This window comes from Sminthopsis crassicaudata, chromosome 4 (assembly GCF_048593235.1).
Source record: "Sminthopsis crassicaudata isolate SCR6 chromosome 4, ASM4859323v1, whole genome shotgun sequence".
In the NCBI taxonomy this organism is placed as follows: Eukaryota; Metazoa; Chordata; class Mammalia; order Dasyuromorphia; family Dasyuridae; genus Sminthopsis; species Sminthopsis crassicaudata.
In genome coordinates, this window is record NC_133620.1 from 228,631,276 (window position 1) to 228,656,886 (window position 25,611).

Consider the following 25,611-nt stretch of genomic DNA (forward strand, 5'->3'; position numbering starts at 1 on the left):
CCTAAATCTACCAAAGAAAAAAAGGAAAAGAGGAAAGAAATGAGCAGATATTTTTAAATCTAGAAATCTTCAAATTAGATACTATTCCATATGTGAATAGAAAAAATTATTATAACTATTACTTGGCTTTAAGGTTTTTCTCTTCTAAATCAATCATTTAACTAAAGATCAATCAATATTAAAAAAAAATTTCTAAATCCTATAAAAAGTTATATTGACTATGAAATAGCAAGTAAATTCTTATCAGTCACCTCATAGTAGATTTATTTGCAGTTAGCTGAACTAACAACAGGTTAGCCTCTGGTAACCTCTTCTGATACTACATGGGGTTTTGGGAAAGAGACAATAATGACAAATTTTAAGGTACAGTATATTTTGAAACTTGAAAACAATGTTCCCAGTACGACAAAGGGGAAAAGCAAAGGGATCAAAGAGAGAGGAAAAGGACCCATATGAATAAAAATATTTATAGCCACATTTTTTTGTGATAGCAAAGAAATTAAAAACCAAGGGGGTGGCCATCACTGAGCAATGGCTGAACTAGTTATGATTTAAAATTGTAGTAGAATATTATAGTTTGATAAATGATGAAGAAGATGATTTCAGAAAAACCTGGAAAACTTATATGAATGGACACAAAGTAAAATGAGCCAAATTAGAAGAACAAATTATATAGCAAAAGAATTATAAAGATAATCAACAAAGTGGGAAATGCTAGTTTTTCATGAGTTTCTTTTCTATCAGTTCTCTATTTATCATCCTTGTATATCCTAGAATATACAAGGACTGTAGTATACTGTTCACATAAGGTCAACACCCATGGGCATGCAAAGACCATAGTGTTTTCTTTCACATTATTGTCAAAGACAGATGAACTTGGAATCAGGAGATTTGGGTAAAATCCCACTTCTGACAAGGCAAGACCTTGAGCGAGTTACTTGACCTCCCCCCCCTTCTCCATGTGTACAACCTATCCCACAGGTTGTTATGAGAAGTGCTATATAACTGAGAATAGCTATAATCAGCAGCAGCAGCTGATGATGTTATATACAGCAAGAAACTAGGTCTCAATGGGAAAAATCTGCCATCTTCTCTGCAACATTAAATTCAACATTAAATACCTACTCTGTATAAATACATTGTTTTCTCATGTTTGGTATATACTTAGAGGCAGTTAGTAGTACATATGGAGAATGCAGTATGGTAAATGCAAAACTATTTTTTTCACTTCTAGTTATGCCTTTAGGTTACAAAACAGTAATTTTTAAATCTCACCTTTGAAAACCTAAATATTATAAATGTACAATTTTGATAAGAGTAACCTTATAGTCCTTAGTTTGGATACATTTTTATCATACTTCACTTTATAATTATTTGTCTATATTTTATTTACCCTAGAAGGTAAATTTCTTCTCAAAAAAAAAAAAAAAAAAAAAAAAAGTAAATTTCTTAAGGGAAGGAAAATGTGTTAGTGGTCTCTGTATCATTGTGCAAATATAGTATTTAGTAGTGCCTTAGCCATAATACCTTAATGAAGCTTTCTCAATATTTTCAAATTACTTCTAGTCCATTTAGCATCAGCTGTGATCATCTGTGATGTCTCAAGCTACTTAAAGTTGTAGTAATCATAGTTCAACTGCAGTTACTATTAATATGGTTTTTAGAGTTTCTTTAAATCAAAATCTATGATCTTATGAACTTAACAATGCTCTATTGTTTACAAAGTATTTTGTTCATAATAGCCATGTGAAGCAAATAAAGCGAGGACAATTAATTAGTTTCATTTTGCAGGTATGAAAACTTAAGACACAGAAAGGTTAGGTGACTTAACTATTAGCATCCAGATATTGTTAAGTATTAGAGCTAAAAAATACATTTTCATGCTCAGATTTGTGCTCTTCCCACTATATTATGCTGGAAGTTGACAAGGCCACTGGTGTGAAATGTGATAGTCAAAACTATTCAGTAATCTCTTCACTTGTTCCTTTTTTGTTTCAGTAGCTGTTAAAAGTTAAGGCTTTTTCACTTGACAGCTATAATCTCCTCATGATTCCTCTAATAGATTGCACTCTATCACATTCTCCTTTTCTCTCCTATTTTCTCTCATTATTCATTGGCTCCTTTCTCTGTCAATATGTTTAAGTCTTCTCTATCCTTAAAAAGATAAAACAAAAACCTTCTTTCACCTGACCCTGACAATTCAAGCTTTTAAATCTCTTGGAAAAAGCTATCCATGTTAATCTTAATTTACAGATCTCCCCCTCACTACACTACTGAAATGAAACCTCTCTTCATTATTATTTCTTAACTGCTAAATACATTGTTTTTTTCTTATTCTTCATTTTGCTGGAGCTCTTTGAAGCTGTCAATACTCACCTACTCCTAACACACACATATATTCTTATTCAAACCATGTCCAGAAATGCTGATTCTACCTATATAATATTTTTTGCATCTATTCCATTGGTTCATTCATGATGCCACCAATGTCAATTACTCCCTCTCCTCCAAAAGTCTCCTAATTGTATTCTATCTTATGCTTTTCCTTTCTCTAATTTATTCTTTATACAATTAGAAACAGTATTTCTAAATTAAAGGTCTGATCATGTCATTCTCTGTTCAGCATTGGTAGTTTCATATTTCCTCAAAGAAAAAAATGCAATGGCAGAAACTAGGCATGGACCCACATTTAACACCACATACCAAGATAAGATCAAAATGGGTCCAAGATTTAGGCATAAAGAATGAAATCATAAATAAATTGGAGGAACATAGGATAGTTTACCTCTCAGATTTATGGAGGAGGGAGGAATTTGTGTCCAAAGGAGAACTATAGAAACCATTATTGATCACAAAATAGAAAATTTTGATTACGTCAAATTAAAACGTTTCTGCACAAACAAAACTAATGCAAACAAGATTAGAAGGGAAGTAACAAATTGTGAAAACATTTTTACAGTTAAAGGTTCTGATAAAGGTCTCATCTCCAAAATATACAGAGAATTGACTCTAATTTATAAGAAATCAAGCCATTCTCCAATTGATAAATGGTCAAAGGATATGAACAGACAATTTTAAGATGATGAAATTAAAACTATTTCCACTCATATGAAAGAGTGTTCCAAATCACTACTGATCAGAGAAATGCAAATTAAGACAACTCTGAGATATCATTACACACCTGTCAGATTGGCTAAGATGACAAGAACAAATAACGATGAATGTTGGAAGGGCTGTGGGAAAACTGGGACACTGATGCAACCATTCTGGAGAATAATCTGGAATTATGCCCAAAAAGTTATCAAAATGTGCATACCCTTTGACCCAGCAGTGCTACTACTGGGCTTATATCCCAAGGAAATACTAAAGAAGGGAAAGGGACCTCTATGTGCCAAAATGTTTGTGGCAGCCCTTTTTGTAGTGGCTAGAAACTGGAAAATGAATGGATGTCCATTAACTGGAGAATGGTTGGGTATATTATGGTATATGAATGTTATGGAATATTATTATTCTGTAAGAAATGACCAACAGGAGGAATACAGAGAGGCTTGGAGAGACTTACATCAGCTGATCCTGAGTGAAACAAGCAGAACTAGGAGATCATTATACACTTCAACAATGATACTGTATGAGGATGTATTCTGATGGAAGTGGATATCTTCAACATAGAGAAGAGCTAATTCAATTCCAATTGATCAATGATGGACAGAATCAGCTACATCCAGAAAAGGAACACTGGGAAATGAGTGGTTTAACTGTGAGCACTTTTTTTTGGTTTGTTTTTTTGTTTTTCTTCCCAGATTATTTTTACCTTCCAAATACAATTCTTCCTTTGCAACAACAACAAAATTCGGTTCTGCACATATATATTGTACCTAGGATATACTATAACATATTTAATGTGTATGGGAATGCCTGCCATCTAGGGGAGGGGGTGGAGGGAAGGAGGGGAAAAATTCGTAACAGAAGGGAGTACAAGGGATAATGTTGTAAAAAAAAAAAAAAAAATTACCTATGCATATGTACTGTCAAAAAAAATGTTATAATTATAAAAATTAATAAAAAAAAGAAAGAAAATTGTTTCTTCTAGGAAAAAAAAAAAAAGAAAAAAATGCACACTCCTGTTTGGCAGTTAAAGCCAACTTTTCAGATATTAAATGGGCCTCCTTTCTCCTCCCAATTTTGCATAAAGTGTACTACCTGCTCTTCACCATAGCTGGAATGACCTCCTTCCTTGTCTCTACCTATTAGAATTCACAGGTCCCTTTCAGTTTCATCTAAAAACACTACTTCCTATGAGATCTGTTCTGACTATTGCAATTATTGATGCCTTGCTGCATTAATTTTTGTACCTATTTTGCATACATTTCTTTATAAGCATAATGTTTTCCTCAGGATTGGTAAACTCCTTCAAGATGGATATGTTTTTGTCTTTGTACTCTCATCAATGGCAAAGTGTCAGGAGGCAACAGAAGGCCCTTACTAAACACTTACTGAATTGACTCCAAGTTCAGTGCTTTCCCTCCTATTTCATACTTCTTTATTATAGAAAATCAATTTCTAGTTAATCAGAAGCACCATACCAAACTTAAAACTTATTTTAAAAATCCTAATACTTCTTCTATCCTAAGTAAACAGTACTATGAATCAAGTGTTTTTCACAGCATTATAAATTAAATTATTTCTGGAGGAAATTATTCTTTTTTTCATCTTTTAAACTAATCATATCTTTTATTCTTTTAAACTAATCTTTTTTTAAAAAAATCAATATAATAGAAAACCCTCAGGTTTTAACAGTTAAATGTAAATGTTTTCTACTATATTATAGAATATGATTTCCTATAAATCTAGAATGAAAGTTTGTTGAACAAATGAGACAAAAATATGTTCAAACTTTCATTCTAGAAACCAAAGTTTCTCCTAATAATTATCACATAAAAAGTTGTAGTAGCTGATCATTTTTACTGAAGAGTAAGAGTCCTTCAACATTATTTAAAGGTTAAGAACTCTTCCTCATAGTGTTTTCAGAGGTAAGCACTTGGAGAGAAAAGGGGCCTTAGGATAGATTTTAACTAGTTTGAAAGAATGGAAATGTTGGGATTCAATTTAAAATTTAAAAAAAAAAAAACCCAGTTATTTTGAAAATAGTTAATTTCATTCATTAATATAAAATGGCTAGTATTTTTAGGAGCCTTTGACTTTCTATACAACCAATTATTTGAGTTCAACCATTAAAAAAAAAAAATCCATCTGTAAAAGTACAACATGACACAAAAGACTGATTTATATTCCAAAACAATGAAAGCCTTGGACTTTGAAAATGGATACAACAATAGTTGCTTATGTCAAGTTCTAAAATAAATCAAACATGCAAAATGAAACAGCTGAAGTATACAAAATGGCAACTACTTGATTTGTCTAGGAAAGAAAAAAGAAACAAAATCTATAGTACAAAAATTAAACTCAGGGAAAAACAAGCCACAGAAATTTTTTTTTTAATTTTGACTTTTTAAAATTATCAAAAAAAAGAAATGTTATTTAGTGGATAAAGAGAGGTGATCTTTCAGACACTCCTATTGGTGTCTGGTTGTGCTGGATATGACTTCTTAGTCATCTAGCAGCATAAAAGTTTCTACCCATATGGGCTGAGGAGCCCCCACAACTTAGTAGTTGTCTGAAAATGACAGCAATTATCATACCTTGTTCTGCTACTGAACAGACATATTTCCATATTAAAGACATTCAATTTATATAACAACAAAAATTTATCTCCTTATTGAATATCGTTGCTATTTTTAGGGCTAAATAAAATAAATCTTTTGTTAACTACTCAATGACTCATTTTGTCCAAACAGAATTTGAATTAACAGGATTCCAATATCAGGATCAACTTTAATAAGATGGGCATACTAGTTCTGCCTAATTACCATTTTAACCAAGTGACTTTGGGCAAGTTCCTTAACCTCTCAGTGATTCCAGACAACTCTTTAGGAAAATAAAGGTGCCTATTTGTATTAACAAAGTGTTCTACAATGACTAAATTACAGGTCCAGAAAAATGAAAAACTATTTACCACAAATGAAATAATTCCCCAAATTCAGAGAAAAGTCACTGGGGTAAAAGGGAAGACATTTTTATTATATAATTTGAAAGAGTATGAAATGGAGATTCATAGTTTTATACTGACTTCTCTCTTTTGGCATTCTGTTGGGTATTTGCAAATACCTTTTTTGTTGTTTTTGTTTTAGTATTTAAGTTCATAAAAACAACAAAAAATTAAACAAAAAGGATATAGTATTGCTTTCCACCCTGTTAATAAATTTGGAATAAAATTTATGTAGCTATACGACATTTTGGAATATGATATGTAATAAACTTGGCACATGAAGATGAAATTTAAAAATGATTTTATAATATTTTCTATTCAAGAAAAATTAAATTATTTGGTCATAACCGCAGAAAAATAGAGAAATAGTGTTGCCTCCATTGATATTTGCTACAGATAAACTTGTCAGTTCCATGAATATATTTAAAGCTAATGGAGTCTGAGAAATTAAAAAGAATCTCTATATAGTCCCAGACAATAAAGTAAGAGAAAACTAGAGAATTTGGCTTATTCTTTTTTCCTTATGATATTAAAGTAACCAAAGTGAGACATTAAACAATTTTACAAAGTAACTTTAATTATGATAATAGATGACCAATATTTTTACCAAAATAGTGATTTAGCAAAGTTATAATAAAAATGTTTTTACAAATAAAAAATGGCCATAATTTGGTATTGAGAGGTACAGCTATGTTTCAGGAATGGTTTTATTAATGCCTGTAAAAATTATGTCATTTTTACATAAAAACACTACCCTTTGCTATGGAAATGTATTATCTTTGCATTTTTCATGTAATAAATGAAGTTTTAGTTTCTATATATCATTTATTTTTATCATCGAAATGAACAATCATAATGTAAATACAGCTTCATTCCTGATTTTCTGCACTATTAGCATGCTTGAGACAACTAATAATGTGCTCTATCCCAAAGTATTTAGTTCAGCCATAAATAAAAAAAAGCTATTTTTTCAGGGCATATAATAACCAATTATATAATAACCAATTATATAATTTATAATATAACCAATTATATAATTTAGTTAGTGAACTTAAAAATGTAAAAAATAATATTCAGATTTGTTTCTTCCCAACTAGAAAAAAGTAAATCAAAATACCATTTCTAATCTTCCTTCCCAAGTAAGATTTCAACAACCACCTTTAGTGTGATCTATAGCCAACATACCAATTTAGTTTCAGATCTTTTAAGTTGTATTCTTCTTATACATTGGAACTCTATTATTAAAAAATGATGGATAGTGTCTTGCTTTTTTGCTATACTACACCATGAAATAAACAGATGTTATTACAAGAAAATTACCCTCTTACAAATTAAGTCACAGGGAAATTAGCATGAATATGAAAATAGTTATGGATTAAAAATGTTTACACTTTCACAAGAGAAATCTCAGGAAAGATCTTAAGGAAGGTCAAAATAAGTCAAAACATTTGAGTTTTGAAAATAGCTATGGAGGTTAAAAAAAAAACAGTAAGTAGGATTTGGCTTCACAGAAATCTAAGCTGTTTTAACAATGGCATAAGAAGGAGAGAGAAACCAGAGGAACATTGTCATCTTTTGCCCTCTGGAAAGGCAAGTTTGATATTCAATCATATTTCAAGGAAGAAATTCAATATATTCCCACCAGCAGCAAACAGAATGAAAGCTGTTAATCATGAAAGAAAACTAGCTAGGCACAGTGTTATGTGCTAAGTAGGGATTCATTAAATATCTGCTGACTGAATAGAAAAAGCAGTTAGATTATTACTACCACTGAGGAAAAATATATAGAGAACTTTTTTTTTTTTTTTTTAAATCAGCCAGTGATGAAAATGTTTGAGAATAACTTTTCTTGTTTTTTTTTGTGGCTGAGGCAATTGGGGTTAAGAGACTTGCCCAGGATCACACAGCTAGGAAGTATTAAGTATCTGAGGCCAGAATTGAACTCGGGTCCTCCTGGCTTCAGGGCCAGTGCTCCATCCACTGTGCCATGTAGCTGCCCCAAGAATAACTTTTATCCATACTATGCTGAGAAGTGGTAACCCAAGCAAGAAATAATAGGTCAACTAGAAGATCTACACAATGGATTAAAAATATATGTGTCAACAAATAAAATAGTTTTTGATAAATATTATATCCTGCCATCCTAGCACTGTACTTCCCATTGTACTTTGTGTCTTATATGTCAAAGGTACATATGCAAAATGCAGCATAGACATTAGCAGTCACTCACCACCAATGCACTGGATCTTTTTCCCCTTAATTAACTTCCAATAGAACCTGTGCTCATTGGGCCAATATTAAATACCTGAAACAGAAACCTCAAAAAATTCCTATAAGAACTAATTGAAATCTGTAAATGGATTCATATAGACCCAGACATGATTGCCTAAATATGGGAGGAAAATTTTAGAATAGACAGGTTAAGGAATATGAATTGTAATATTTCCTGCTAAACAACTATTAATGATTTAGATTTGGCCTTCAGATATTATTAAAGTTTTAACAAAATGGTATTCCATGGTAATCAAAATTCAAATAATTCTTTCCTTTCCTCCTTCCCCTAGGATCTTGTCAAACTTTCTAGCCTCGCCTCTTGAATGCCTTTTCTTTTGATTCCTTCCTCTCTCCCAACCAACATGTTAAGATTCCAACTATATTAAAAAGTATTCTTTCATTACTGGTATCAGTGCATGTCAGCATTTTATCAACAATTTAGAGCCTCAAAGATTTGCATAAAACAATGCATAGGCTAAATGATTTGCCCAGGGTGACACAAGCAATTTGTCAGAGAAATACTTGAACCCAAGAACTTCTGAGTTAAAGGCCAATGCTCTCTATTCACTCAGCCATTGCTGCCTTCCAAGGAACTTATTTTGTAGGGAATTTCATGTATAAATAATATCATAGATCAATCTCTCTCCCTAACCCTGATCTACCAATTCAAACTACTGTTTTCTTCTCTTTACTTTCCCTCAAGTTATTTTTTGAGGGAGGGGGGTTGTTTTTCTTGTTCTTTAAGTTTTATATCATTCTTGGCTGGTTTATTCTTTTTTTTTTGGTCACTCTTGAAAACATTTTCTTGCCATTCAGGGAAATACAAATTTATAGGAAATCAAGCCATTCTCCAATTGATAAATGATCAAAGGATATGAACAATTCTCAAAGAAATTGAAACTATTTCTAGCCATATGAAAAGATGCTCCAAGTCATTATTAATCAAAGAAATGCAAATTAAGACAACTCTGAGATACCACTACATACCTGCCAGATTGGCTAGAATGGCAGGAAAAGATAATGCAGAATGTTGGAGGGGATGTGGGAAAATTGGGACACTGATACATTGTTGGTGGAACTGTGAATACACCCAGCCATTCTGGAGAGTAATTTGGAACTATGCTCAGAGTTATCAAACTGTGCATTCCTTTTGATCCAGTAGTGTTACTACTGGGCTTATATCCCAAAGAGATTTTAAAGGGAAAGGGACCTGTATGTGCAAGAATGTTTGTGGCAACCCTCTTTGTAGTGGCCAGAAACTGGAAACTGAGTGGATGCCCATCAATTGGAGAATGGCTGAATAAATTTTGGTATATGGATATTATGGAATATTATTGTTCTGTAAGAAATGACCAACAGGATGATTTCAGAAAGGCCTGGAGAGACTTACATGAACTGATGCTGAGTGAAATGAGCAGAACCAAGAGATAATTATATACTTCAACAATACCATATGATGATCAATTCTGAAGGACATGCCATCAGTTGGAGAATGGTTGGGTAAATTATGGTATATGAAGGTTATGGAATATTATTGCTCTGTAAGAAATGACCAGCAGGAGGAATACAGAGAGGCTTGGAGAGACTTAAATCAACTGTTGCTGAGTGAAATGAGCAGAACCAGAAGATCACTGTACACTTCAATGTTGTATGAAGAGGTATTCTGATGGAAGTGGATATCTTCAACATAAAGAAGATCCAACTCACTTCCAGTTGATCAATGATGGACAGAGGTAGCTACACCCAGAGAAGAAACACTGGGAAGTGAATGTAAATTGTTAGCACTAATATCTGTCTGCCCAGGTTGCATGTACCTTCGGATTCTAATGTTTATTGTGCAACAAGAAAATGATACTCACACACATGTATTGTACCTAGACTATATTGTAACACATGTAAAATGTATGGGATTGCCTGTCATCGGGGGGAGGGAATAGAGGGAGGGGGGGGATAATTTGGAAAAAATGAATACAAGGGATAATATTATAAAAAATATATATATAATAAAAAATTAAAAAAAAAAAAAATTCTGATGGACATGGCCCTCTCCAACAAAGAGATGAACCAAATCAGTTCCAATAGAACTGTAATGAACTGAACCAGCTACACCCAGCAAAAGAACTCTGGGAGTTGACTATGAACCACTACATAGAATTCCCAATCCCTATATTTTTATCTGCCTACATTTTTGATTTCCTTCACAGGCTAATTGTACACTATTTCAAAGTCTGATTCTTTTTTGTACAGCAAAATAAAACTGTCTGGACATGTATTCATATATTGTATTTAACTTATACTTTAACATATTTAACATGTATTGGTCAACCTGCCATATGGGGGAAGGGGTGGGGGGAAGCAAGGGAAAAGTTGAAACAAAAGGTTTTGCAATTGTCAATGTTGGAAAATTACCTATGCATAAAAATTTTGCAAAAATTAATTTAATTAATTAATAAAAAGAAAAAATTAATTAAAAAAGAAAAAAAAGAAAACATTTTCTTGAGTCACCATACATTGCCCTGGAACATCATAACAAATGTTACCAGTTCAAAAGTAAAAGATATTTATTAAAACAAGGCAGAAAACAAGGTTTGAACCAATTGAAAAATCTTTGCACTTGTGTCTACTGAGCCTGTAGCAGCCCTTTCTGTAATGGCAATGAACTAGAAACTAAGTGGATGCCTATCAGTTTGAGAATGCCTGAATAAGTCATAATAAATGAATGTTATGGAATATTATTGTTCTATAAGAAATTATCACAGGGTGATTTCAGAAAGTCCTGGAGAGACTTACATGAACTGATGCTAAGTGAAGTGAGTAATATTGTACTCAGCAACAAGATTATAAAATGATCAATTATGATGGACATGGCTCTTTTCAACAATGAGATGATTCAGGCCAGTTCCAATGGTCTTGTGATAAACAGAGCCATCTATACCCACAAAGAGGACTGTAGGAACTAAGTGTGGATCTCAACATAGTATTTTCATCTTTTTTTGTTGTTGTTTGCATGCACTTTGTTTTCTTTCTCATTTTTTTCCTTTTATATCTGATTTTTCTTGTGCAGCATAACATTTGTGGAAATACATATAAAAGAACTGTACGTGTGTAACATATATTGGATTACCTGCTGTCTGGGGGAGGGGGAAGGAAAAAAATTTGAAACATGAGGTTTTGCAAAGATGAATGTTGAAAACTATCTATGCATATGTTCTTAAAATAAAAAGCTTCCAAAAAAAAGAAAAAGAAAAATCTCTATACCCAAACTTTTATCTCCCATGCTGCCAAGAGCCAGTAACACAAATTCTAGTTAACTGATTCATCCCCAACACAGGAAAATGAAGACAATAAATTCAAACTAATGGCAATGTTCTGAAGCTCTGAGTTCAAAATTACTCTGCTTAATTACTTTTCTTTTAAGTTTCATTTTAACCAGTTAGTAGAGAATGCTGATGTCCAGAGGCTGGACAAACACTTAAGTCTCTCCCAAAGAGGCTTCATTATAGTTCACATTAGTGGTGTCGAGCTCAAATAGAAATAGGGGCATTCATCTATTAAGGATCTCTGTAAGCTGCACATTGACTTAATTTAACATGTATTAGAATGTTTTCCTGTATTTTTATTTATTTTATTAAACATTTTCCAATTACAATTTAATGTGATTCAGGTCATAACTGGGAGTATTACAGCTGCATATAACCCAAGATCTACATGCTTGACATTCCAGACAAAATGTCAGAATTTTCAATCCTGCTTGCTTTCTTTCCAATTTGCTGCTTTTTTCTCACTTCTGTCTCTATTGCTTACCTCCTATTGCTGCTGAGGGGACTCAGAGACTTTTTAAAACTTCCCACACCTTGCAGAGTCTCGCTATCAGGTATAAAGTCATACACAACCTCTTGGGAAATGTACTCCAAAGAATTTCCACCTGAGTGAAGATCTTCTGGCCTCAAGCACTGTAAAAAATGAAGTCCATAGATATGTCCTTTAAAACAGGGTATTACATTTCTACCACTTCCTTTCCATTCATTCACTCCTTAATTCCTTGAAATCTATATTCTATCAACATTCATTCCATAGAAATAGCTATATGTAGTCAATGAATAAGAAAGCATTGTGTTATATTATGTGCATAGCAACAGAAATACAAATAGAAAAAGATGAAGATTTTTGCTCTCAAGAAGTTCACAATCTTATGGGGAAAATAAAAAACAACTAAGATGGAAATGATCAGTAGTCCTTAAGGTATACCAGCAAAGTGAATGGTAATGTATCTTTTCTACTTGTTATTTTGAGTGACAATATATTTGTTTCTATCGTAGAACCCTTTGTTCACAACAAAGTTCTGTATGTAAGACCCTAAAGCTGCAGATTTAAATTCATTTGCTTGACTATAGGAAGTTAACTAAAGGCTTTCCACCCTTGTTATCACTTACTTCACCCAACTTGTGACCCTAATGATATATTATTTTGCTTATTTTAAATTATGCACCACCTGTCAACAAATGAAATCTATGGATCCTTTAATAAAGTGCCAAGAGTTCTGCCTAACTTTTAATATTGATGGAATAATTTTAATCCCCAAGCCAAAAACAAAGAACTTTCTTTCCTAAGTCTCAACAGAAATCTTGAGATTATCTTCCTGTTGTTGGTAGTTGGCAGTTTGTATGGGTATGAATGGTGAGGATGATAGGCCATTTCTCCACAAATGTTGCTCTAGAAGGAATGCTGCTCTTCTCAAGAGTATCACTAATTATCTCTCCCCTCTCAAGTCTTTGTGCCTACTTTCCCGATTTGTGACCTCTTTCATCTCTTTTTCTTTCTGTCTAATTTTTCTCTTTTCTTCTCTATTTCTCTTTTATTTTCTCTCTTTTCCATTCCCCATCCCTCTGTAAGTTCTCCAAACTAGAAATACAAGGATTACTGGGAGGCCTTTGGTTTTACTCCTCCTTACACAATCCTCACCCTCCTCTCAGTGTCTCAGCATATTACTGCCATATTTGGTTAGGCCTACTAAAAGCTAAGAAGTCCCAAGTTCAAGGGCTCTGTCAACCTCAGCTTCCCTGATAGTTGAGATTACATGTTCCTCCACACAAACTTTTCTTCTCTTTTTTGAAAGTTTCTCTTTCCTCTTCCCTAAGTGTAGACATGAACTAAATTTCTTTGCTACCTTCTCCTTTAGGTAATTTCCATAACACTATATTTTTCCTCCTGTTGCCTGTCAAGCAATTCCCAAGGTCCTAATCTTGTAAGGAGAAAGACCAAAAAAACCAAAGACAAAAAATTATTCCAAACTAAATGAATAATCAATGAGCGAATAATTTTTATTAAAGACAAAAAGGGAAATTATAGTAATAAACAACATCAAACATAAGTCCTTAAATGAGAAAAACAATCCTCTTTAAAAAGAACATTTGCTATACTTGTTGGAATCTAGAGGAGACACTATCCAAAAGAATATTTCTTCAGTAACAACTGAATTTCATTAAAAGATGAAAAAACAACAATCCAGAATTAAAGAAACTCAGAGTTGTAAATAAAGGACCTCAGAAGTCAGTTAGTCCAACACACAGTAATGAAAAATCCACCCAATAGTATTCGCAACAGGTGGTTACCTAGAATTTGAAGGGCTTCAAAAAGGTCCAAAAAAATGATAACTTCAATGAAAAAATTCAAATCTTGAAACTAGTTTGACTGAAAGGAATTTGACAAATTTAGAATAACAAGAAGAATAATCTACATTTATATAGGTACTTCAGTGCTTACTATCTATACTCCAAAGGGATTAAAGAAAAAGAAGACTATAAATGTACAAAAATATTTATAGCAGTTCTTTCTGTAATAGAAAAGAACTGGAAATTGAGATGTCCAATAAGTGGAGATTGACTGGAAAAGTTATGGTACATGACTTTGATGAAACACTATCATGTTAAAGATAGGATAAGCAGAGTGGTTTCAGAAAAAACTTGGGAAGATCTATATGAACGGCTCTGCAAAGTGAAATGAGCAGAACCAGGAGATCACTGTACTTAGTAACAGCAACATTGTAATGATAATCAACTGTGAAGACAGCTATTCTGATCAAGAAAATGATCTAAGGCACTTCAGAAGACTTGATGAAAAATGTTATCAACCTCTAGAGAGATCTGATGAACTGAGTATAGACAGAAGCATTCTTTATTCACTTTTTTCTTGTGCTTTTTTTTTTTTCCTTTTGCAATGTGGCTAATATGTAAATATGCATTTCAAGATCTCACATGTATTAACTGATATATTGCTTGCTTTCTCAATAGATAGAGGAGGGGCTGGAGAGACATAATTTGGAACTCAAAATGTTTTAAAAATGAATTTAAAAACAAATAAGTAAGCATTTACTATGTGCCAGGCACTGAGGTTAAGCAATTTACAAAAACTGTGTCATTTAATCCTCACAACATGAGCTATTATTAACCTACCCATTTTACAAGTAAGGAAAGAGATGGAGACAATGATTAAGTGACTTGCCCAGAGTCACATAGCTAGTCAATGGCTATATTTGATGTCAGATCTTTATGATTCTACAACTCTATTCCATGGCACCAAGTAGGAGTTTAGTCTCAGAAATAGAAGGTACGTTAGGTTAGAAGACACCTGGTTCAAAGCCCTTTGATGTGGTACAACCTTTATTACGGATGTAACAAACAATAACCCCCAGGCCACCTAGCTTTGGGAATGATATAGTTTAAAATGATGTAATTCTTTACTTTATATGATCAGGATGTTAAGGCTACAAATATTGCTGACTGTCAGATAATAGCCTATTGGTCAGTAATTACAGTTTCTGGAACTAATGAGCAACAATAAAGAAGTAAAGTTAACACAGGAGCAGAACAAAATTGGGTGTCTGCCACTTGACCTGGTGATGTTTCAGACCTAAAAACACACCTCCAGAATATTCCCCATGAGCTCTGCCCAGCATACAAAGTCCAAACCAAACCACTCCTCACCTCCTCCTCTAAGCAATAAAATTAGCACATCATTGATTCGAAGCATCAGGTTCATCTCAATTTTCCCTATAAATTTACTTGCTTGCTCCTGGTCCTTTGCTAACTTCTTCTGGAATTTAGCCTGCTCTAAAATGGCATTATAATAAACTTTGCCCCTTGACTTGGAGATGGGTCTGAGCATGCAAAACATTTTGGGGTCCCCCTTGAGTCCTAATATCTTTAATTTTTTTCTTTAGTGAGGAAATAAAATTCTTACAACAATCTTGTGAGACAAAAGAGTAAAAATATTATCCTCATTTTGCAGAAGGGAAACTGAAGCTAACAAGATGAATGACTTTCTTAAGATCATATCAAAAGGCAAAAAAAGCAATTTGAACCCAGGTCTTCTGACTATAAAAGTTCAATAACACTCACTATATTATCTATGAAAATTTAAGGAATGAGTGGGGTAAAAGGATAAGCAAGAAGGCAATATAGTCCCCTATAAGAAATAAGTATTTTTCTAGGATTGGGAATATATTTTAGAGTAGAACATATCTTCAAATAAGCATTCTGGAAAGAAATGTTTCAGATTGCAAGATGTGGCCAAGCCTGGAATGACAGATTGAAAGTCACAAAAATAATGACAGCTAACCTGCTTTAACATCCCTGTTTTAATTGTATGGTACTTGTAATAGGTAAAAAATAGGTAAGACATCTTTGAGAGGCTCCTGGAGAACTCTTCCTTCTAGGTAAAGAAGAAAACCCTAAATGTTTTTATGGTAGAATGACCCAGGAATAGGAGTTAAGTTCTATAGTGCTTACAAAACAGGGTTCCCCCAAATAGCTGTCCACATTTTTATAATATCTTGCCTTCACATATGCTACTTACTCCCTTAAGTGGACTAATTCACTGCTTCTTTCCATCAATTTGAGGGTTTTTTGGGTTGAGTGGGGGAAGTATATGTTTTAAAATCATTGTTAAAAAGACACTTTTTTGATGAAATCTTTTCTCATCAATCCCACCAAATTTGGACATTTGCTTTATTCTACCCCACCTCAACAATGATTTATATGTTTTTAATGTAAAACATTTGTATGTTTTAGATGTTTTACATACAGCTGCAGAATAAAGTTTATGTAAATAACTTTTCATATTTATTTATCCTGTTTCCATAATTATACTGAAACTTCTTTCCCTAAAAGTAGGGATCTATAACTCTTATGCAACTCTTCACAACATTTTCACTGATTTGTATCTATTGCTCACTAGCATTACTTCTTTTCCTTCTTATACACATCTATAAGTCATATCAAAAGTAAAAAAATCAGAATGCATAACCTTATTTAAATACTGTTTTTTCATTTAACATAAAACCTGTTTAGTTGCTAAATCTCTTGCTAATGTTGCCCCTAATAATGACACTCTTATAATTTAAGTTTAACAGCTAAGTTTAAAGAGCTAATAGGGAAGACACTGGGTTTGACACCAGAAGACCTTGGGCCTTCTGTCAAACCACAGGTTTATTAGTGTGGATGTGGCAAGTTACTTCACTGTTCTGGTTCAGCATAGTCATCTGTAAAATATGCAACTTGTACTAGGTGGCTTCTGAGGGTTCTTCTTTGAGTGCTAGGTATATATATATCAACTAATAACAAAGCATAATTTTGCAACTCCCACCTTCAATATGGGGTTTAAGAAGCTTTTTAACTGCCTGAATAACTAGACTCCAAGAATATTCATTAACAAGTTAGAAGGATTCACTGCAGTGCTTCAAGCATCTGTGCTTGGTCTAATGGTGCTTAACATTTTTATCAATGGCTTGGATAAAAGCACAGTCTGCATAGTTGACAAATCTGCAGATGACCTAAAACTGGAAACTACAGTTAACACAGGATTAGAGTCTGAATCAAAAAAAGACTGATAGAAATTATATCATTGGATCAAATCTGAGAGAAATAACTGTAAAGACTTATCCTTTTGGTTTACAAAAAAATCACCTTCAAATTAGAATATGGGAAATGCTTGAATAGACAGTTTACTTAAGATTTAAGCCAATAGGCATAATAATAATATAGGCATAATAATACTTGGTGACTTAATTTGATTAGTGGAAATTCAATATGAATCAACAAGTGTGAAGGCAGCCAAAAAAGTAAATCCAATCTTGGTTTGATTGCTTCTGCTCAAGATCAAGGAATAAGGAAATGACAGTTTCACTATTCTCTACTTTAATCAAACTACATCTGGAGTTCAGTTCAGTTCTGGGTGCCATATTTTAAAAATTTAAATTTTAAGGTAGACTCATTCATAAAAGAGCAATCAAATGGTGAAAGGCCTCTAGATTATACTCTTTTAAGTAACAAAGAGTTGACTTAAGAGGGATATGACAGTCTTCTTGTATTTGAAGGGTTGTTCATACTGACAATGGGATCAGAGACATATTCTGCTTGGACCTTAGAAGGCAGAACTAAGAATGATGGTTAAAAGTGAGACAGGATGGGGAGGAGAGGCAAATTTACATTTGAAATAAAGAAAAAAGTATCTAACAATTAGAGCTATCCCAAAGCAAAAAAGGCTGTCGAACAGATGCAGTGATCTTACTCATTGGAGGTCTACAAGAAAAGATTGTTTTACCTAGACAAATCACAAAAGGGATTTTTTATTCAGGCATAGCTTGGACTCAGTGACTTTTTAGGCCCTGACAGCTATATTACTAAAAGTTTGATTTCCCGAATTCTTATATAGTATAAGTTGCAATTATTCTCAATTTTAGTTTAGAACTGATTTCTCAAAAATCATTTGTATTTTGTTACAGTTCAAGTTCTTCTGAATGCTCGCACAAAAAATAATGGATTTATAAGATCTATACTTCTACTCATTAATATCTTTCCTGAATATTAATTAAGCTACTGATAGGCTAAAATGACACTATAAAACATAAAGATTGGATTTCTTTTCTTATTAAGAATCCAAAACATCACTCCTATCTAAGGATACCTAGTCAAAGAAATAGACTAGTTGATCAGTGGCATAGGTTAGGTTCACAGGGCAAGATAGTGAATAAAAATAGCAATCTAATCTTTGACAAACCCAAAGATCCCAAATTTTGGGATAGGAATTCATTATTTGACAAAAACTGCTGGGAAAACTGGAAATTAGTATGGCAGAAACTAGGCATGGACCCACATTTAACACCACATACTAAGATTAGATCAAAATGGGTCCAAGATTTAGGCATAAAGAACGAAATCATAAATAAATTGGAGGAACATGGGATGGTTTACCTCACAGACTTGTGGAGGAGGAAGGAGTTTGTGTCCAAGGGAGAACTAGAGACCATTATTGATCACAAAATAGAACATTTTGATTACACCAAATTAAAAAGTTTCTGCACAAACAAAACTAATGCAAACAAGATTAGAAGGGAAGTAACAAATTGGGAAAAAATTTTTATAGTTAAAGGTTCTGATAAAGGCCTCATCTCCAAAATATACAGAGAATTGACTCTAATTTATAAGAAATCAAGCCATTCTCCAATTGATAAATGGTCAAAGGATATGAACAGACAATTTTCAGATGATGAAATTAAAACTATTTCCACTCATATGAAAGAGTGTTCCAAATCACTATTGATCAGAGAAATGCAAATTAAGACAACTCTGAGGTATCATTACACACCTGTCAGATTGGCTAAGATGACAGGAACAAATAACGATGAATGTTGGAGGGGCTGTGGGAAAACTGGGACACTGATGCATTGTTGGTGGAGTTGTGAAAGAATCCAACCATTCTGGAGAGCAATCTGGAATTATGCCCAAAAAGTTATCAAAATGTGCATACCCTTTGATCCAGCCATACTACTACTGGGCTTATACCCCAAAGAACTACTAGAGAAGGGAAAGGGACCTGTATGTGCCAAAATGTTTGTGGCAGCCCTTTTCATAGTGGCTAGAAGCTGGAAGATGAATGGATGTCCATCAATTGGAGAATGGTTGGGTAAACTATGGTATATGAATGTTATGGAATATTATTGTTCTGTAAGAAATGACCAACAGGAGAAATACAGAGAGGCTTGGAGAGACTCACATCAACTGATGCTGAGTGAAACGAGCAGAACCAGAAGATCATTATACACTTCAACAATGATACTGTACGAGGATGTATGCTGATGGAAGTGGATTTCTTCAACATAGAGAAGAGCTAATCCAATTCCAATTGATTAATGATGGACAGAACCAGCTACATCCAGAAAAGGAACACTGGGAAATGAATGTAAACTGTTATTTTTACCTTCTGAATCCAATTCTTCCTGTGCAACAAAAAATTCGGTTCTACACACATATATTGTATCTAGAATATACTGTAATATATTTAACATATATAAGACTGCCTGCCATCTGGGGGAGGGGGTTGGGGGAGGAAGGGAAAAAATCTGAATAGAAATAAGTGCAAGGGATAATGTTGTAAAAAATTAACCATGCATATGTACTGTCAAAAAATGTTATAATTATAAAAAAAAAAAAAAAAAGATACCTAGTCAATCAATCAACTAGTATTGACCTTCAAAACTTTTCACTTGGGCTACTGCACATAATAGGTCTACCTCTCTCAAATCTTTCCCCTCTCCAATCTGTACTCCGCTCAGCTGCCAATTTGACTTTCCTAAAAGAACATAAATATGAGTGATGATGTTTATCTTTCTATACTCAACTTCAGTGATTCCTTCCAGGAATAAAAATAAAATGTTCTGATTAAAATATTTAAAGTTATTCATTGCCTGGCCCTTTCTTATCTTTATTTCAAACTTACACCAGTCAGTTTGCTCTTCTTCCCACACACTCCATGCCTTTGTGCCAGCTGATTCATATGCCTGGCATGTTCTCCCTGTCATCTTTTCCTTAGCTTCCCCATCTTTCTTCAAGTTTCAGCTCAGAGTTCATGTTCTGCTGGAAACCTTACCCAGTCACACCACTTCCCATCCTTGCTCTCTTCCAGGGCCTCCTCCTTGAAATAACTGAATGTAAGTTGGGTATACATATTTATACACTGTCTTCAACATTCAAATGTAAGCTCCTCCAGGACAGAGATAGGATTTGGTTTTTCTTCATATCCCAGTTTAGCAGTACCTGGAACATAGGAAGCTCTTACTAATTCATGCTGAATGACTGTCAGACCTTAAGCTAGGTGATGGAATGCTTGCTCTTTCTATCAAGAATAAAAAGTACCCGAAAAAGCCACAGTAGTTGGAGATAAGATCAAAGACATCGGGGATAACGTGGTAATGCCTAAACTGAGCCTTAAAGGAAATGAGGGATTCTAAAGAGCAGAGATGCAGAGAGAGCACATCCCAGGCATCTAGACAGCTGGACATGAGTACGCCCCAAGGAAGATAACATCCAACACATCCTGAAAAGACAGGCTGGGGTGAGAAATGCCAAAGTGAGGAGCTCATTATGATGACATTTTAAGATACAGATTACACTATATTAATAACCTATTGGGAAATTAGGCTAAACTTGCTAATTATGGTTAAAGATATTAAGGAAATTGGAAAAGAGCTAAAAATGTGCAAGAAATGAAATGACTCAAAAGATCATGAGAAAGCATTAACTCTAATATTAACATGGCACCTATTCTCTTTTAATAAAATATAGACTTTCTGTTCATTTTAGGAAATAGTATCACAGCATTATCTTTTAGAAAACCAATTAAACGAAAAAAACACAATGAAGGATTTTATTATGATGTTGTAACATATGTAATCTTTGATTTTTATATATAGTGCATTTTTTGTTACTTAGTCATTTTAGCTATTCAACAAATACTCAATCTCTCATTTCTTAGATTTGGGTCTTAATCAATTGAAACTTCTAGAGGAGATGTTTAAATTAATTCATTTTGCTACTGCTTAATAAGTAGTCAAAAAGATTAGGGGCTGGAAGAGGCTGAAAGTAATGGTTAAAATGAAGTTTGTTATAGCCTTCATTTATCCATTCCATAATTCTCAACCCATTGTATGTATAATTAAAAGTTAGATGTATTTCTACACATGATGTTATATGGTGCTGTTTTTCCTAACCAAAATTAACATTTGATGATTTTCTAATCCTCAGAAAGTAAACCAAATTCCAAATATAGAATTAAATTACTGTTAATTTTCCCTTTAGTCTTTCTTTTCTGTCTAAAAAGTTCCAAACGGATGTGCTGCTTTAAATCTCATGTGGTACAGGAATAGGCGTTCTATTATCAAAGGCTGGCAAAATATAACTCAGTTGCCTAGAGAACTAAGTTCTGACAGAGTCACATAACCAACACATGACAAAAGCTGGTGTCTTTATTGTTTTTCAAGCCACATCTTATTTCCTCTCTGATAAGTTACCTTAATTTTTAAAATTTACTTCAGATCAAGAAACATACAGAAAGGTGAGGGGAAGCCAAGATGTCTTCATGAAAAGAAAACCAGGAACACCTGGGGTCAAAGTGCGATCACGGCTATTAATCACGTGACCTTATGCCCAATACTAAAACTCTGAATCCAGGTCTCTTCCTCTGGAAGGGATCAAAGTGCATGTTCTTTAAGGTCGATTGTAGGCGAGAGGCTCCTTTCAACATATGTAAGGTGGGAACGGAAGTAAGAGAATCAGTAAGGAATAAATGTAAAGCCTCTGGTGCTTCCCTGAGAATCCAAGTGTGCCACTGCTCATGCAATAGGGGTGGCTGAGTCTTCTTCCGAGCAAGACGTAATGACCCTCACATCCTCCTTTCTCTCACAGACCACCCCTACAGAAATGTAGACACAACTTAACCTCTATTTACAGAAGCCAGAAACTACATCCTCCTGACGACTCAGGAAGACCACCCAGCCGAAGCGAAGGAGCAATTCCCAGAAATTCTGGATTAACCAGACTCTATACAGGTGTTAGGTGCTTTGGGCTAACCTAGCTCCCTTCAGCTGGGGAGGCGGGGCACGAGGGATGAGCTCCTCTGAGAGAAGGTTCTCCTTTGAGGTCTTTTCCTCCGACCTCCGATCCTCACGGCCCTCGCGGAAGCTCTGGGTGCCCCACGGCCTGGAAGTACCTCCCGCGGGGCCCTTCCCGGCTCCGGCCGCCCCGCCCCCGCCGCGGCCCCGCGAGGATGGCGGGGAGGCTAGTCCCCGGCGCCTAGGAATGACCCCGGGACTACGTATGAGGGGCGCGTCCCGACTGTTCCCGTTACCTGGTCGGGGCTGGGCCGCTCTGCGCCGGCTCCGAGCTCCTGGCAGCTGAGGCAGCCGAGAGACTGGGAGAGGGGGCCCCACAGACCTAGAGGCCCGGCTGACAGCTCCCGGTATGCACCGCGCCAGGGCCCACGCTGACGTCTGAGGCGTCAATGATGACGTCACCTCTGCCTGAGCGGCACCCCCGCGGCCTTTACCTTCTCGCCTCTGGTCATAGCGACCCCTGGCGGCAGCACCGACAAGAGCGATAAGACAACCTGGGTCAAGACCGAAGTAATTATACACCTACCTCTAGTCCTAGCCCTGACCCCATTAAAATTCCTCCAATTACAGGAAGTCTTTCCCAATATCCCTTAATTAGAGAGCCTTCCAAGTCTTAATTACTTCCGTTTCTCTTATATGTTGCTTCCTTTGTATATGTTTGCAAGTTTCTGCAATCCATTTCATAGTACGCGCCTTGAGATCAGCAGCTGCTTTTTGCCTCTCTTCATACCCCCTGTACTTTCCTGAGCATTTCCAGTTCATCAGTTTTGTTTGCCTGTCATCTCTCCCCAAAGACTATGAACTCAGCTCTTTGGTCTTTTATGTTAATAAACATTGATAGACTGCGGAAAATTCAATAAATTTCAATTAAAAAAACATGAAGTACCTGCTATAGATCTGGCATTGTGCTAAGAGCTCGGCATGCAAAGGGCCAAAAGATGGTCTCTGTCCTCGAGGAGCTTCCCCGCCAATGGTGGCGGAGAATAATATGAAATTATATACAATGCAAGTTATATTTAGGATATATTTCTCTGTGTGTGTGTCTCTGTCTCTCTCTTTGTCTCTCTCTGTCTCTGTCTGTCTCGCTGTCTCTGTGTGTGTGTCTCTGTCTCTGTCTCTCTCTCTGTGTCTCTCCCTCCCCCCCCACCTCTCCTCTTGAAAATTGTCCAAAAAATCTCATCTCAGAATAACCAGTTTTTCTGGTTTTGTTTTTTTGTTTCTTTTTCTTACTCTCACTTCGCTATATAAACCCTTGCTTTATTCTGCTGAGTTTCCCCCCCTGAGGCTGGGGTTAAGTGATTTGCCCAGGGTCACACAGCTAGGAAGTATTAAGTGTCTGAGACTACATTTGAACTCTGGTCCTCCTGAATTCAGGGCTGGTGCTCTATCCACTGTGCCACCTAGCTGCCACCTGCTGAGCTTTTAAGGAGCAGAGCCTTGCTGGGTGTGTTACCCCTTTCCCAAGTCAAGTGCCCAAGTCAAGGTCCTGTCTTTGGTTGGAAACAGCCTGAATTTGTTGTGCCACAGTTCTCTTTTAATATTCTGACCCAGTTTCCCTAATTGTCTCATTCAGTTACTGTCTCAGGTTATAATCATTCCCTCTTAATGTAAGGTAAAGGTCGTGTATCTTAGTCCTTAGGCTATAATCATTCCCTTTTAATGTTTGATGGGATAAAGATCTTTATCCATTTTAGACATCATTAGAATATCCGGAGCCTCTCCAGTACTTCCCTCCATTATGGCATCCTAGGTTCCTCCTCCCATTAGGTCATCCCCATCCAGGTATTTCCCCCATTACATCATTGTTCTTGTTACCCCATAAAAGAATCTTGTATCTGACATTCACTGCTAGATTCTTGGAGACAATAGTTTCATTCAGCCCTGGGACCAAACCATGGATCTATTTGGTCCCAGTAAATCTCTCCCATATAATAAATTATTAAATTGTTCTCTAATCTTTATCTTGCTCAGTTTCTCCTGCATTACAAATTCTTTCAAAGAAGACTAAGCAACACATGCCCCTGTGTGCCAATATTTTTGGTTTACCTCAACAGAAGGCTTCCTGCAAAAGATGGGATTTTATTCCAGACTTAATCGAAGCTAGGGAAGCCAAGAGGCAGAGAGGAGGGAGGGAGGGGGATTACTTCTAGGATTGGGGGTCAGCCAGAAAAAATTTCCCCAAACTGAGAACTAGAGTATTGTGTATGGAAACAGCTAAATCAGTATACTAGGATCTAAGAGTACGTAGATTGGGAACCCCCTGAGGGCAGGGATTTATGCTTTCCATGTTCAACACTTTTCTCTCTTACAAGGAGGAATTCCAAGATCCTCCAAGTATCCTATTACAATAACTGTGTAGGGGAATTCCATAATTAATTTGATGGATTTAATCGACAGATTCCCTTTGTATGAGACTTTTGGTGTAAAATATTGATCAGGAGAATTCACCAATCAATCCAATGTCCTTAAAATTGTGAGTCTTTGGAACTTCTGAAATCTACTCTGCTTCATAAAGAATATCTCTTTTTGATGTGGGTTGTGATTCCTTTAAAAAAAACTAGTCCTTTCAGATTCATTTATTCCTTTCTGATTCCCAAACCCTCCTAGCTGATGCTAGGACCTTTGATACACAAATCCTGATCAAAAGCACCCTTTTGAATTCCAATAGGAGATCTGGGCCTGTCCCAGCCCCCATGGGATCTGAGCCAACTTGGGACTCCACCCATGGGCCCCTTTAGCTAAATCTCTCATTATAAAAGAGCTAAGCTGGAGCCCTCTCTTTGCAGAGGTTCCAAACATGGCAGCCTTACGCCTGTTATGCCAAGGATCTCTGCCCACAGGAATTTTGTTTCCGGTGCCCTCTTCTCTTTACCTAATATCTTTTACTACCTACACTTTAACCTTACTTCCAAATCCCATAATAAACCTCTTTTATCAATCTAGGTTTTGGGGTCTGTAAATTCCTTTACAGGGGACTCTTGCGCCACTACTAGACTTCATTTAACTCTGTATCCTTGCACCAAATCCAAATAGAGCAGGGGAGCTCTATTTGACTCCTTGTGCCCCAAACCTGCCATTAGACCTCAATTAAAAACCCTAATTTAATTAGGTACCCCACATCTAGACCTCATCATTTTCGCTTCTTTCCACAAAGGTGTCCAAGGTTATCCTCAACAGGGAGATTTCAAAAGTTCTAAACAATGGCCTTCTAATCGCATCAGCTCCAAAGAAAAATTTGTGTAATGTTTTAAGTTCATCTGATTAAGATTCAGGTTGTTAAAGTCTA

The 25,611-nt window shown here is 35.2% G+C and overlaps 1 protein-coding gene across 13 annotated transcripts in view; it reads right to left on the reverse strand.

Annotated features, from left to right (window-relative positions):
* The window catches only part of DOP1A (DOP1 leucine zipper like protein A), a 106,087-nt gene extending 83,384 nt beyond the window's left edge, over nucleotides 1-22,703 (reverse strand). For 10 of the 13 annotated variants that reach the window (XR_012489249.1, XM_074310423.1, XM_074310421.1 and 7 more), the window contains exons 1-2: nucleotides 22,562-22,703; nucleotides 12,185-12,333 (exon numbers count right to left, since the gene is read on the reverse strand). The gene's annotated coding sequence lies outside the window, so the exon portion shown is untranslated. Of the gene's footprint in view, nucleotides 1-12,184; nucleotides 12,334-20,305; nucleotides 20,473-22,561 lie in introns of all 13 variants that reach the window. The other 3 variants (XM_074310412.1, XM_074310415.1, XM_074310413.1) reach the window with 3 other exon arrangements.
* Between the last annotated feature and the right edge of the window lie 2,908 nt (nucleotides 22,704-25,611).